Raw genomic sequence first — 13,230 nt, forward strand, 5'->3', positions numbered from 1 at the left:
CCACCTACGAATTTCTTCACTACCTCGGTGTAGAAAGAGAAGATTACACGGTCGTGGATAAAACCGAAACGATAATTTACCAGCTTTTTCTTTTTCTTTTGTATGTGCATCTGAATGTGTGTGTGTGTGTTTAGTATATAACTTAGTTTATAAGGAAGCGATTTATTTAAGCTTAGTATATAAACTTAGTTTATGAGGAAGCGATTTATCTTTAAGGGAGCGGTTAATATCTGTCTGTTATGCGTGCGTACGTTAGAAATCCCTCTCTCTCTCTCTCTCTCTCTCTCTCTCTCTCTCTCTCTCTCTCTCTCTCTCTCTCTCTTTCTCTTTCATGAGTGCGTGTGTTATATATATTTTAGTATGTAAGTTAGATTGTAAGAAAATGATTTTGTATTAAAGCAAATTATTCGGTTTAGCAGCGCCAAGTTTTTGTAGTAAAATATTTATTTGTATTAAAGTATTTATTTGTAATATTTATAATTTATTTGTATTAAAACTTATTTGCCAGCTCAATATTATCTCCTTTATTTCTTGCCATATGCTTCCTGACAATTGTTTTTTGCAGGCGTACAGCAGCCTTGTATCGGCGCACAGCAGACAATAATGTAATACAAAAGGCCAATATTTATAGTTTAATCTTATATTTAAGAATCTTCTTAAGTTTATCGTTAAAATACTTTGTAATTAACGAAATTGCATCTAAAGACAAACTTAAAACAATCAAACTTAAAACAATCAAACTTAAAACAATCAAACTAATATTCTCATTTTATAGTATTAAATCTAAAAAATTGTTTTGTATTATAAAAACTAGCTAAAGAATAGTAATGTTTTAGTTTCTATAAAAATATTTGTTTTTATATTTGGCGCAAAATATTTAGATATCACTATTTTTGTAGAGAAGTTAATTTGTGTGTGTAAGTATAAACTTTAAAAATTTCAGAAATATATATTACTTAGATTAAATTTGACACACTTAGTATATAATACTTAGGTTGAACCATTCAAAAGTACATACCACTTAGGTTGAATTTGATTAAAAGTTTTATTTTAAATTTGTTATTTTTTCCTTATATTACTTAGGTTGAACCATCCAATAATTTTTTTGCTTAAAGGAAAAACCAAACACTTGGCGCCTTTTTTTACCTTTTTTGAAAAGGTAATTTTGTTGAGATATCACGCATTTTGTAGTGTTTATAGACCACTTAAATTGAATGCATATATCACTTAGATTGAATTTAATGAAAAATATCTTATTTGATACATAAGTAAATTATTTTTTTCTATTTCATATATTACTTAGATTGAATTTGTTCAAAAGTTTTATCTTGAATTTTGTAAATTTTTTGTTAAAGAAAAACCACACACTTGTAAAACTGAAACCTTTGACGAAAGCGCAAAGAAGTTATGTTTCAGAATTTCTGTGGATATTGAAAATCTATAGTTGTGTATGGAACGGAGGAAACTACTTGATGTTCATGGTAAGAGGCTAAAGTATCTATAATTCTATTCTAAGGTTGACAACATTCAGGAGTAGTATGGGAGAAGCGTGCACTGCACGATTATGACAGAACAGATGGGTGCGTTGATGGAGATGACAGGTCAGTAAGACGGAGGTTAGTGCTAAATATTTTTTTAGATTCTGTACAAGTTATTGTAAACTGACTTTGCTGTTTAACCCTGGTTACATTTATTATCTAAAGATTATCATTTTCATAAAATTATGTTGTGACTTTAACACATGTTTGCTTTAATAATTAAATTAATTAATAAATGCAGCCAGAGTTAAACAGCAAAGTCAGTTTACATTATTGTATAGATCCTAAATTAATAATCTATAGTTATTAGAAATTAATCTTCTTATTGAGATTCTTTCAGAGTTTATTTTTATATAAACCATTAATCAATCTTGCAGAGGTGGTTTTAGACAAGGAGTAGCAAATATTCCCCATACAATCCACAAACACCTTCAGGAATAGATGTTGCTTCTGGTATCATAGGTAGCTCAGAAGATGAATATAAATTAATATTGCAATATCTTAATTAATTCAGTCAAAATTAGAATCAACACACAATCTCTTACTATTGAAATTGATATTGCAATATCTTAATTAATTCAGTCAAAATCAGAATCAATACATAATCTCTTATTATTGAAATTACTTGGATGACTGTTTTTTGTCCAGTGAGCGCAGGATTGTCACAATGAGAGAGTCACAAATACGTACTTCAATATCCATCATATGCCAATTTGATCTGAGCTACCTATGATATCAGAAGCAACATCTATTCCCAAAGGTTGTGGATTGTATAGGGAATATTTGCTACTCCTTGTCCAAAACCACCTCTGCAAGATTGATTAATGGTTTATATTGAAATAAACTCTGAAAGAATCAATAAGAAGATTAATTTCTAATACTCTAAATTATTAATTTAACTCAGATTATTAATTTAGGATCTGTACAATACAAGTTACTGTAAACTGACTTTGCTGTTTAACTCTAGCTGCATTTATTAATTAATTTAATTATAATTTTATGAAAAAGATAATCTTTAGATAATAAATATAGCCAGGGTTAAACAGCAAAGTCAGTTTATAGTAACTCATATTGTACAGATTCTAAAATATTTGGTACTAACCTCTGTCTTACTGACCTGTCATCTCCACGAGATTATTTTTGATTGATTTATCAACGCACCCATTTGTTCTATCATATCATGGTTCTGCACTGCACACTTCTCCCATGCCTACTCCTGAATGTTGTCAACCTTAGAATATATTTTAGCCTCTTACCATGAACATCAAGCAGTTTCCTCCGTTCCATACACAACTATAGATTTTCAGTACCGACAGCAATTCTAAAACATAACTTCTTTGTGCTTTAATTGATAATCGTATCGATGGTAGAACGTCGTCGTCGAAGATGCAGGAAGCTGTTCTTTGACGACGACGTTCTACCATCGATCGAACCATCGACACGATTATCAATTAAAGCACAAAGAAATTATGTTTACACAATTTTACATCACACAACATCTCATCTATTTCATTGACATAAGTGTAAAATCTTAATGAACGATGATTAAATAACCAATGTAAAATTAAAAAAATTAATAATCAAAAAGTAAAATAGCTTTTGGATTTTACATTAGTGTCGGTGAGAAATGAGATGTTGTATGATGTAGAACAATTGTGTATTGGTTAAAAAAAAACCTTCACTACACACGTCACACTTGACACGAGCTAACTCGTGGCCTGAGCAATCCATGTGACTCATTAATCAACACCAATATAAAATTAATTAATCAAAAAGTAAAATAGCTCTCAGATTTTACATTAGTATCAATGAGAGATAAGATGTATGATGTAGAAGAATTGTGTATTGGTTAAAAGTTGCTGTAATTGTCAATCAATATTAATAAGTATTAATTAGATCTAACAAAATTTCAAGTGAATGGTTTTATAATACTATTTTTATTCTTTACTTTACTAGTAATATATAATACTTGTTGATATATAATACTTGGTGACAAAAGTAATACCGTTGTGATGGTGATAGTTCTTATTCTTACAACATTATCATGACAATTACAGCAATAATACACATTTTACATCACGCAACATCTCATTTACCTCATCGACACCACTGTAAAATCTGAGCTATGTTACTCTCTGATTAATTAATTTTACATTGCTGTCAATAATTATAATTGACAATTACAGCAATAAAAATACACAATTTTTTTACATCACACAACATCTCATCTATTTCATCGACACAAGTGTAAAATCTTAATGAACTATGTTACTCTCTGATCAATTAATTTTACATTGGTGTCGATAATTAAATAGATGAGAAGAGACACGGTCAATATAACCTCACACTATACATGTCACTTCGCGTAAGCTGATACATGGCGCGAGCGAGCGACTGGCGACCCACGTGACTTATACTCCCTCAGCCTGCTGGAGTGAACATCTGTGGTGCAATATGCTGCACTAGTGCAGCACTAGTGCAGCACTAGTGGCCCAAAAGCCATAAGAGCCATCTACTGTTGATTTCATGAAAGGGACAAAGAATCGTCTCGTCTTGCCTCTCTTCGCCCCTTACATGCCAACAAGGTTGACGACGACGACGTATCTTAAATGAAATTTTGGCTTCTCGGACTTTGCGTCGTGATAACTCCTTTCATAGATTACGTAAATGATAAATGAAAACAGTTTTCTTATATAAATCGACCCCAAGCTTTCGATTGAGCCTAGTTAGAACTCGATCCGTTTAGCCATTTCTGAGATCCGATAATCTTGGGTGCTCGCAAGTCGCGTACTCGTGTAAAGAGCACGGTCGGGCTCGCGCTGCGCTTTCACTTGGCGCGAGCCACTACCGTGTCTCTTGATATTAATATGTGCCTTGCACAAATATCATGGGCGTGACTAATCGCGTTTCCCCACGAAAGTATGAACGAAAGTATGAAACTCCTCTTCGCCCACGCGGAATCACAAACGAGATAATTTCGTGCAATAAAGTCTTTCTTTTCCGGAATCGCCTAAATAATTCTATTCTTTGTCACGATTGCATCAGCGATCAATCCGACCCTAGCAGATACGACGAGGAAATCCGTCACTACATCCACTGCGATACTAGTCCCATCTATGAAGAGTGCTCCGAATGCTGCGTAATATTAAATACCACCGTCTCATATGACGATTGTAGCGTCTGCACCGCGAAATTTGAGTCGTTTATAATACTTACCCTTTCCGCACGTTATCACACCCCTTTTTATAATACTCTGATTACTGTAACCGTCGCACGATCTATATCTCTGTATCGCCTTCACAATTCCGACGAAGACACCGAGTAAAGAAAGAATAGACAAGTTATGTGCCCTCCGCGTTCGCTTCATTCTCCGGCGACTTTCAACACAAACGCGCGGCCAGCTCATTATTTCGAATGGATCGCATCCGCTAAATGTTCTATCACGCGAATTTATCAACACCGTCTTGACATAGAACATATAATCGGTTCCGCGTGCTATATCCGTGCTTCTTGGGAAATCCGCTCATCTTACGTTTTGAAACGAAAACACGCTATACATATCGGATTTACTCAATGCTACGACGCGTGTATTTCCTGTTCAACGCGTTTAACAATTTTTAGACATCTCGATGAATGTCTTATCTGTAGCGATTTTTTAAATGATTTTATACTATATTTAAATCTATCGGGAGAAGATCCGTATAATTCGGAGCGACCGACGTTAATCGCGATTTCACAAACAGACGCAGATTCCTCCGAATAAACGTCGCGAATAAAATTTTTTTTTGTTGTGAAAATTGCCTGAATTTGCTTGTCACTACTTTATTTCCAGAGGAACGGTGGACCGCTCGACTCTGTTCCTTTAACCTTTTTCCCCTTTCTCTCCGGCTACGGGAGAATATCGGCGACGCTGCCCCTCCCGCACGCCTGGGACGTAACAACTGCCAAAAAACCTTTATAAATACTATAGGCCTTGAAACACATGTCTCTCATCTTGAGAACCGTCATGGTACATGAGCACCCTTGTGAAGGTGAAGTAAAATTATTGCATCACCACCATGAAATATTATTAACAGTAGAATATTCATAAAACCATTGTAGAAGCCTAAATAATATATAAAATGGTTTGAACAATTAAATAATTATTAATATCAATTTTAGATTATTATTCCAAACGTAAATATTAATTAACAATCACCTTTTTGCGTAAATACTAATTAACAAGTAGAATACCATATATACGAACAATAATTTAATTATAAATAAACAATCCTTATTAATTACATAATTCTGCAACTATCATTTATTCATAAAGTTAGTTAACGATTGATTTTAATTAAAAGAATAATTATTAAGGCTTTTGCAAGTGCATAATTAATAAATAAGGTCCCAAGGCCATGTCACTGAAGCTATTGCAGTACACAAGATGGCTGGCCATCACTGTAATGAATGCGAACCTCTATATGAAGAATGTAAAATTATTGTATAATTCATATATACACCAGCGATGAAATATTATTTAAAATAGAATATTCACTGACGATGTTTTAATTGCAAACGTCTAAATAATATACATAGGTTCGTTTCTATTACTTATAAATAATTAATATTAAAACTATTAATATTAAAGTCATAATTACCATATTAATTTACAACTAATTTTATTAACTACATAATTTATATAAATATTTGATACCAAGATATTGGTTAATAATCCGTTTTTAATTAATTATATAATTTATACGAGCTTAATTAATGTTCAGATATTAATTAACAATTGATTTTTGATAAAAAGGATATCATTAAGACTTTTGCAATTGCATAAAATAACGAAAAGCCTTCAAGGTCAGCTCGTCGAAATTATTACAAGTGCTAAAAATTCAAGAGCGGCGAATCACTAAGGTGATCACCACTGTAATAGATGGGAACCCCTATTTAAAATGTGCAAATATTATAACGCTTGAATAATGAAATATTACGCGCAACTAAATGTTCATTAATAACACACGTGCGAAGGTTTAAAAAATATGAAAGTTACATACCTATACAGCACATGTAGATGCTAAGAATGTTTGAAGAATATTGCAGCAGTACATTGCGTAAGTTCTGAGAACATTTGAGATACGTACTGAGAACATACTGAGTACATTCCTATTTCTGCCTTCTTTTGCTTCGTAGAATAAACTGAGAATATTTTGCAGTAAATACCAAGAATATCACTAGTATCAACGTAGAACCAATGATAAAATGTGCATGATATATTATGTTAACTGGGCATCGGGTGATAACGACGATGACAATGACAATACCGGCGTGGAAATTTCGCCTTGCATATAGGTAGGTTCTGAATAGTTTTTCTAGATTCTGTCTAGCATCTATCTAGAAAAAATGGCTAGTACCAAGCTATATATGTAACTTTCTGAATCTTAGCCTCTAAACATATAATCTATCTAGAAAGTAGCTATAGTGTTTCTCGCTCCTTCCTGGCAACTGCATAAGACCAAAGATCAAGGGTTAAAATTTTATTTTTATATTTTCTCAATTCTCTGAAGCTCTATTCAAGTGGCAAAAATGATACTACACTTTGCTGTTAGATATACCTATTGAGCTCACTATATACATCGAGAGATAACTTGTTGCTGTGGGTGATTTTCTTTTATAAGCCTTTTGGTGTAAATTTTCTCACGAGAAGGAGAAGCGCCGTGCCCTCGCCTAGCAGCGATCTCGCGAACTACTCGCGGAATAATGATATACATATATATATATATATATATATATATATAAAATAGAAAATCTTATTACAATATTCTTACTATATTATGTACGGTATATATATTTACAGTACAGTAATCAAAATAAAGAAATTATTTCGTCATTTTTGGTAACGTTACATTTTTTGACACTAAAAATAAACTTTAAACATTAAAAAGTATTTAGATTGCAAAAGTAAATTCTAAAAATGTACGAGAAATAATATACTAATTTAGATATAACAGATCCGTTCTAATAATATACGAATAATGATACATATATTATAGAAAATATTATAAGAATATTCTCAGTACATTATATACGGTACGTATGTTTACAGTATGAGTACAGGATATTCTAATGATATCATGTGCTATGTGGGTATATCGTTAGAGAACCACTATTACTATACCTAAAAATTGTTACCACAAAGATAAATGTTAATTAACAATTAGTTTATTGATAAAATATACCTACGTATTGTTATGAACGCGAGCTTCGCGAGCGTGAGCTTTGCGCGCATTGTGAGCGCAAGCTTAACGCGAAAAATCAATATTTTGATTGCCTCAGTCAGCTGAGTCTAACGGCCCCGGCGTTGTTTAATTATGTATAAACAATGGTTTTGTTTAGAACTTCCTGAGACGTCAACTCGTGCGGACGTGCTCGGAATAGTTGTAATCGTGTTCGCAGCTTTCAATAAAGTTTCTTGTTTGCCAAAAGCGTGTTTTTATTCCGCCGCGCTCGCGGAAGCGCGAGCGGAAGAGTGTGTGTTGGTGAAAGTGCGAGAGTGCTTCGGGAAGCGCAACAGTATATTCAATTATTCAGACTCAGTTAATAATTAATCTTAATAAAACAAAACTCTAAATAATATAAAATCTATTTGTATTAATTAATATTACCATATAAATTCATTATCTCAACAAATAAGTATTATAAATAATTAATATCGTTAAATATTAAATAATAAATGCGTAGCGTCTATTAACAATTAAATTTTGCAAAAACTAAGCTTTACAATGAAAGAAATATTATTGTAAAAAACCTCCGCAAGCGTACGAGTCGTAGAAACATTAATTAATAATTTATTTCACAGTTATAATATTTGAATGAATATTTTATACGCATAAGATGCATAAATTCTATTCTCACGCTCGGGTATGAGTCATCATGAGTCACTTGCGAAATTGTTTGATCAAAAAGTAATATGATATTTTTCTGTATCTCGAAAGACTAAACATCCGATGCAAGTACATCCTTTGTAAAATTATGCCGACATTCCGCGGCACCCTTTGAAATTAAAAGAGAGAATGATGCAACTCCTACTTCGTACCACACTTCGCGGCCTGCAAACTCGAACAATATGAAAGCGAGCGCCGCGGCGGATCGGCATTGCGCGCCGGTCTTTTCAAGTAACAACATCTTGCTCCTCGCGCATTGCGTGCCGATTTTTTGAAGTAACAACACCACGCTTTTCGGAGTGTTCACATTGCGCACTGAACTTCAACACTGTTCGGCATATCTGCCATCTTAAGAAGCATCCGCCATTTTGTCGACTACAGAAGGAACATTGTAACTGAAAGAAATAAAGACTTGTAATATTATTTGGGGATCCAGCCTCAATAATTCATATATCCCTGAAAACCTTTTGGTGAGTAACTTAAATTAATTAAATTTTATTTATTTGATTTATATAATCTCAATCAAGCTGTCATCAATCTCTACAAGTGAACACTCTGCCGCGCGTAATCACTTTTTGACCATTATTCTAAATTATTTTAAATTATTTTAATATTGAATATTTAACAATTTTACAACCGAATAGATTTTGATACAATATTACCCAAGTCTGCCGTTTGGAAATTTAATTCATATTAATTCAATCTTAATATTATTTAATCACGATTTAATCTAATTTAATTCTATTCAATTCGCAACTTTGACAATTTAATTCTAATTTAATACAATTCAATTGACATTTTGATTTTTATTTAATTTAACATAATTGACTTTAATTCAAATCATAACTTAATTTAATTTAACACAGCTTGGTTGATACATTGACATTTTATTTGACATTTATCGACACATTGATTGATGCATGAACATTTTATTTCTGATACACCGATATTTTAATATATTGATATTCTGATTTATTTTATTTTAATGTGACATATCCTACGAATCTGATTTAATTTAATCTATATTAATGTGCATTGATATCCCAATTTAATTTGATTTAATTTAAATTTCAATACTACAAATAACTCGCCACTGAACTTGATTTAATTCATTTTATTGCATTGTTTATTTTACGATCCGATTTACTTCACAATTCAATTTAATGCAGCAAATTTGATATTTTACTTTGATTAAATACAATCCATACTACTATTTAACTCGATTTAATTTGATCCATGATTTAATATTCTGATATCTACTCTATTTCTATTTTAATATCCAACTTGTATATCTCTAATTTAACCATTATCATAACATTCTACGTTACTCTTTATGCCAGATATAATAAAATAATATTCAAACCACTGATTCTAATAATTTACATGAAATAATATAATAATTATTCGAAGTTCACATGCAACTCACTTGATTTCATAACGCATTCGAGTTCTACCTGTTAGAATGCAAGTCGTGCCCTGAAGCGATCATCTGTAACCTAGCGCAACCGCGACTTGCTATCCGACTAAAGGAGTAGCAGGTAGAGATTAAAAGGAGTGGATTTCGTGCATGATTAGGAAAAAGTGCTAGCCTCTACAGGTGCGATTCAGCCTATTTCCGAATTTTCTGGACGCATGGAAGCGGGTGCTAATTAGTGTTAGGGGTGGTTGCCCAATCTACCGCGGGATAGTAAGGGTCATAGAAATGAGACCTTCGACATGTAACGGTTTTAATGCCGAGTCGTGCTAGAAAGTTGTGCTCGGTTGGACGGACGCTACGCAAAACGGTGTCACCACTATCAGTCTTAAGGGGTTGCAAATCAGGGTTGAAAAGGGGTATCAGGGCGCACCAGGGACACTCTGAGCGACACCTACAGAACTGGCTTAGCCCATTTCCGAATTTTTCTGGTTCGTTTTTTGCATCAGATTGTCCTGTACTTTCCAAGTTACAACCTTGCAACTTTTGTTTTTGATCGGAAGTTGCTTCGACGGGCATAACTTCGAAATTACTGGACCCACAGCAGGTAGATTTAGGGGTCAAGTCAACACTTCGGGCTATATCATATATAAAATTCAGATTTTTTGCTTCTTTTGTTTTTTTAATTTTGTCCTGTAGTTTATTAATTATTGAGACCATATAAAATGTTATGTTCTTTAAAGTGACAATCGTTCGAAATCATAATGATAATAGTTAATCACTAAACTTACCTTGGATATCAAATTATTCAATTAAATTAATCGTATACATTATAGTCGACACCAAAATTTAATATTGTAAAGGAATTGCATTAATAATCATTCATTTTATTACAGAAACCTTTTAAATTAAGTTTTATATTAAAATCTTATAAGTTACCGACCGACGGGATACTTCTACTATTGATAACGTACCATTACCTTATATCTCACTCTCGATAAAATAGGTTTTCACTTTGCCGACTGCCAGAACTAAAATATATTTACCGGTTACTATAGAGGGCTGACTGTCAATAACTTATCCACACTTATCATCAGTTACCATTCACTAATTACCGACAATGGTATACTTACCATTTGTTACGATTGCCTACCAAATGATAAACCCGTCATACACAGCCATCATGAATTCCTGGAAATGCTGCTGTAATTCCAAGAATTCCCGAGAATTTTTAGTAATATCTCGAGAACCATAAGAGGCAGAGTTGCCAAATTAATTCCAAGAAGCGTCGCAGACTTTGTTTATCCCAAAAATCGCGTTTTCAAAAATTTGGAAAAAACAATTATTTTTTGGGACAAATTTCACTTTTTTTATCCAAAAACGGAAAACTTGCCTAAACGCTCCGTTTTACCCGATTCGAGCGTAAATAAATTCTTTTAAAAACTTCAATTTTTATTTCCACTCCGATTTTTCGGGAGGACCAAAATTCGACATAGTCCTTGAGGTCCTCTACACGATGGTCCAAATTCCATCTCTTAATCTCTTACCGTTCACGAAATATAAATTTTTAAATTGTCAAGGTCAACTGCCAAAAGACCTTTATAAGTACTTAATATACAAATCCCCCACCTTGAGAACCATCCCACACAGCACCGAATTATTGCAGTAAGATTATATAAAGGTTACAACCTTACACATTTTAATGTGCATGTTACTGAAATATTGCACTAACCTTATAATATAACCTTATATTATAATATTGTCGGAAGATTAATGAAACCTTATTTTAATATTTCCGCAATCTTACGTCCAATCATTTTAATGTGCATATTACTGGAATATACCACTGACCTTATATTATATTATTTTTGAAATTCAATAAATCTTTATTTCAATATTTCAGCAATTTTACATGCAATTATCTCACTTAATTTTCGCATATGTTAAAAATATTATAAAATTATGAAATATGGGTTTTTATTTTAATAATTAAATTTGATGTGCATGTTTTCATATTCCCTAAAATATTATTTATTTGTTTATTAAAAAATTATATATAAATCAAGTTGAGGAGGGATAATGGCGTCGGTGAGAACGGGTGTGAATTTGGAAGCTCCGAAGTAAGGAGTAGTGAAGTGATAATGGAGGTGAGAAGAAGAGTAGGAAAGTGAAAATAGAAAAGGACGAGTGGTGGTCGGGCGATTGGAGGGAAGCAGGAGGACGGCGGTAAAGGAAAGATATGAAAAGATATTGTGGTGGAGTTTTGGAGGTGAGAAAAACGAATGTGTAGTGAAGTAGCCGTGGAGAAGAAGAGGACAGTGAGAGGGCGCTAAGAAGAAAGAAAAGGTTGGCAGGATATGAAGACGGAAGCGAGGAAGATGATGAGGTGAGGAGAGATGGCGCGGATGGAGAAGATGGTAGAAAATGGGTTGGCAGAAATGAGGTGGCAGACGATAGCAAGCTTTGGAAACGCAGATTCTCACAGTACGTGGTCCATCGAAAGGAAAAGATAGTCGGCGCAGAGACAGTAATAGCAGAGTGAGAGAAAGCAGATGAGGTGAAAATAGAGACAGAGAGGAAATTTAATAATGAGGAGAAGAGAACGGGATAATGAAGGAGACGGAAGAGGACAGAGTGAGAGAAGAAAGTGCGGTCGAGAGGGGGATGGAGGAGATTGGAAGAGAATTAAGAATACAGAATGAAAATGTCAAAAGGGTTAAAAGAGGTTAGGGAAAGATTTAGAAGTCTGGAGGTGAGGCTGAAGAGGTGGGAAACGGAAGAAGAGGACTTGGATCCAGACGAGGAAGAAAAGAGGGGAAGAAAGGTATGGAAAAGCGGACAGGGAGAAAGAAGAGGAAGCAGAGGGGAAGAAAAAGACGGTCGGATGGCGACAAGCGGGAGAAAAGACGGAAAGAAAACGAGGAGCAGAGAAGGTCGGGCAAGAGAGGGAGCGGCGGAGTGGAGGGACGATGGAGACTGGTGGTGGGAAGGGAGCAGAGACAAAAGGGAGAAGAGAGAATGGAGGAGAGAGCGGAGAAGGTAGAAGAGGCAAAGGATGAGAGGGAGGAAATGCTGAATTAGAAGAGAAGAGGAAGACAGGCGAAGACGGCAAGGAGGAGGGAGGAAGTAACAGGGAGGAGGAGGGGGAACAGGAGGATGGGCGGATTGCAAGAAGGAAAATAAGAGTTGTTTTTGGTTATAGGTAGGAGTTAAAAGGAGGTAATAATAAGGAACAGAAACTGGAGAGAGGAAAGACAGAGGGTAGAAGAAGAGCCAGAGGATGACGGTAGGAGCCAGAAGATTTGGAGTTCGGGAGAGGACAGTCAGATGGAATGAGAGAGGAGCAGAG

Source organism: Monomorium pharaonis, chromosome 7, assembly GCF_013373865.1.
Source record: "Monomorium pharaonis isolate MP-MQ-018 chromosome 7, ASM1337386v2, whole genome shotgun sequence".
In the NCBI taxonomy this organism is placed as follows: domain Eukaryota; kingdom Metazoa; phylum Arthropoda; class Insecta; order Hymenoptera; family Formicidae; genus Monomorium; species Monomorium pharaonis.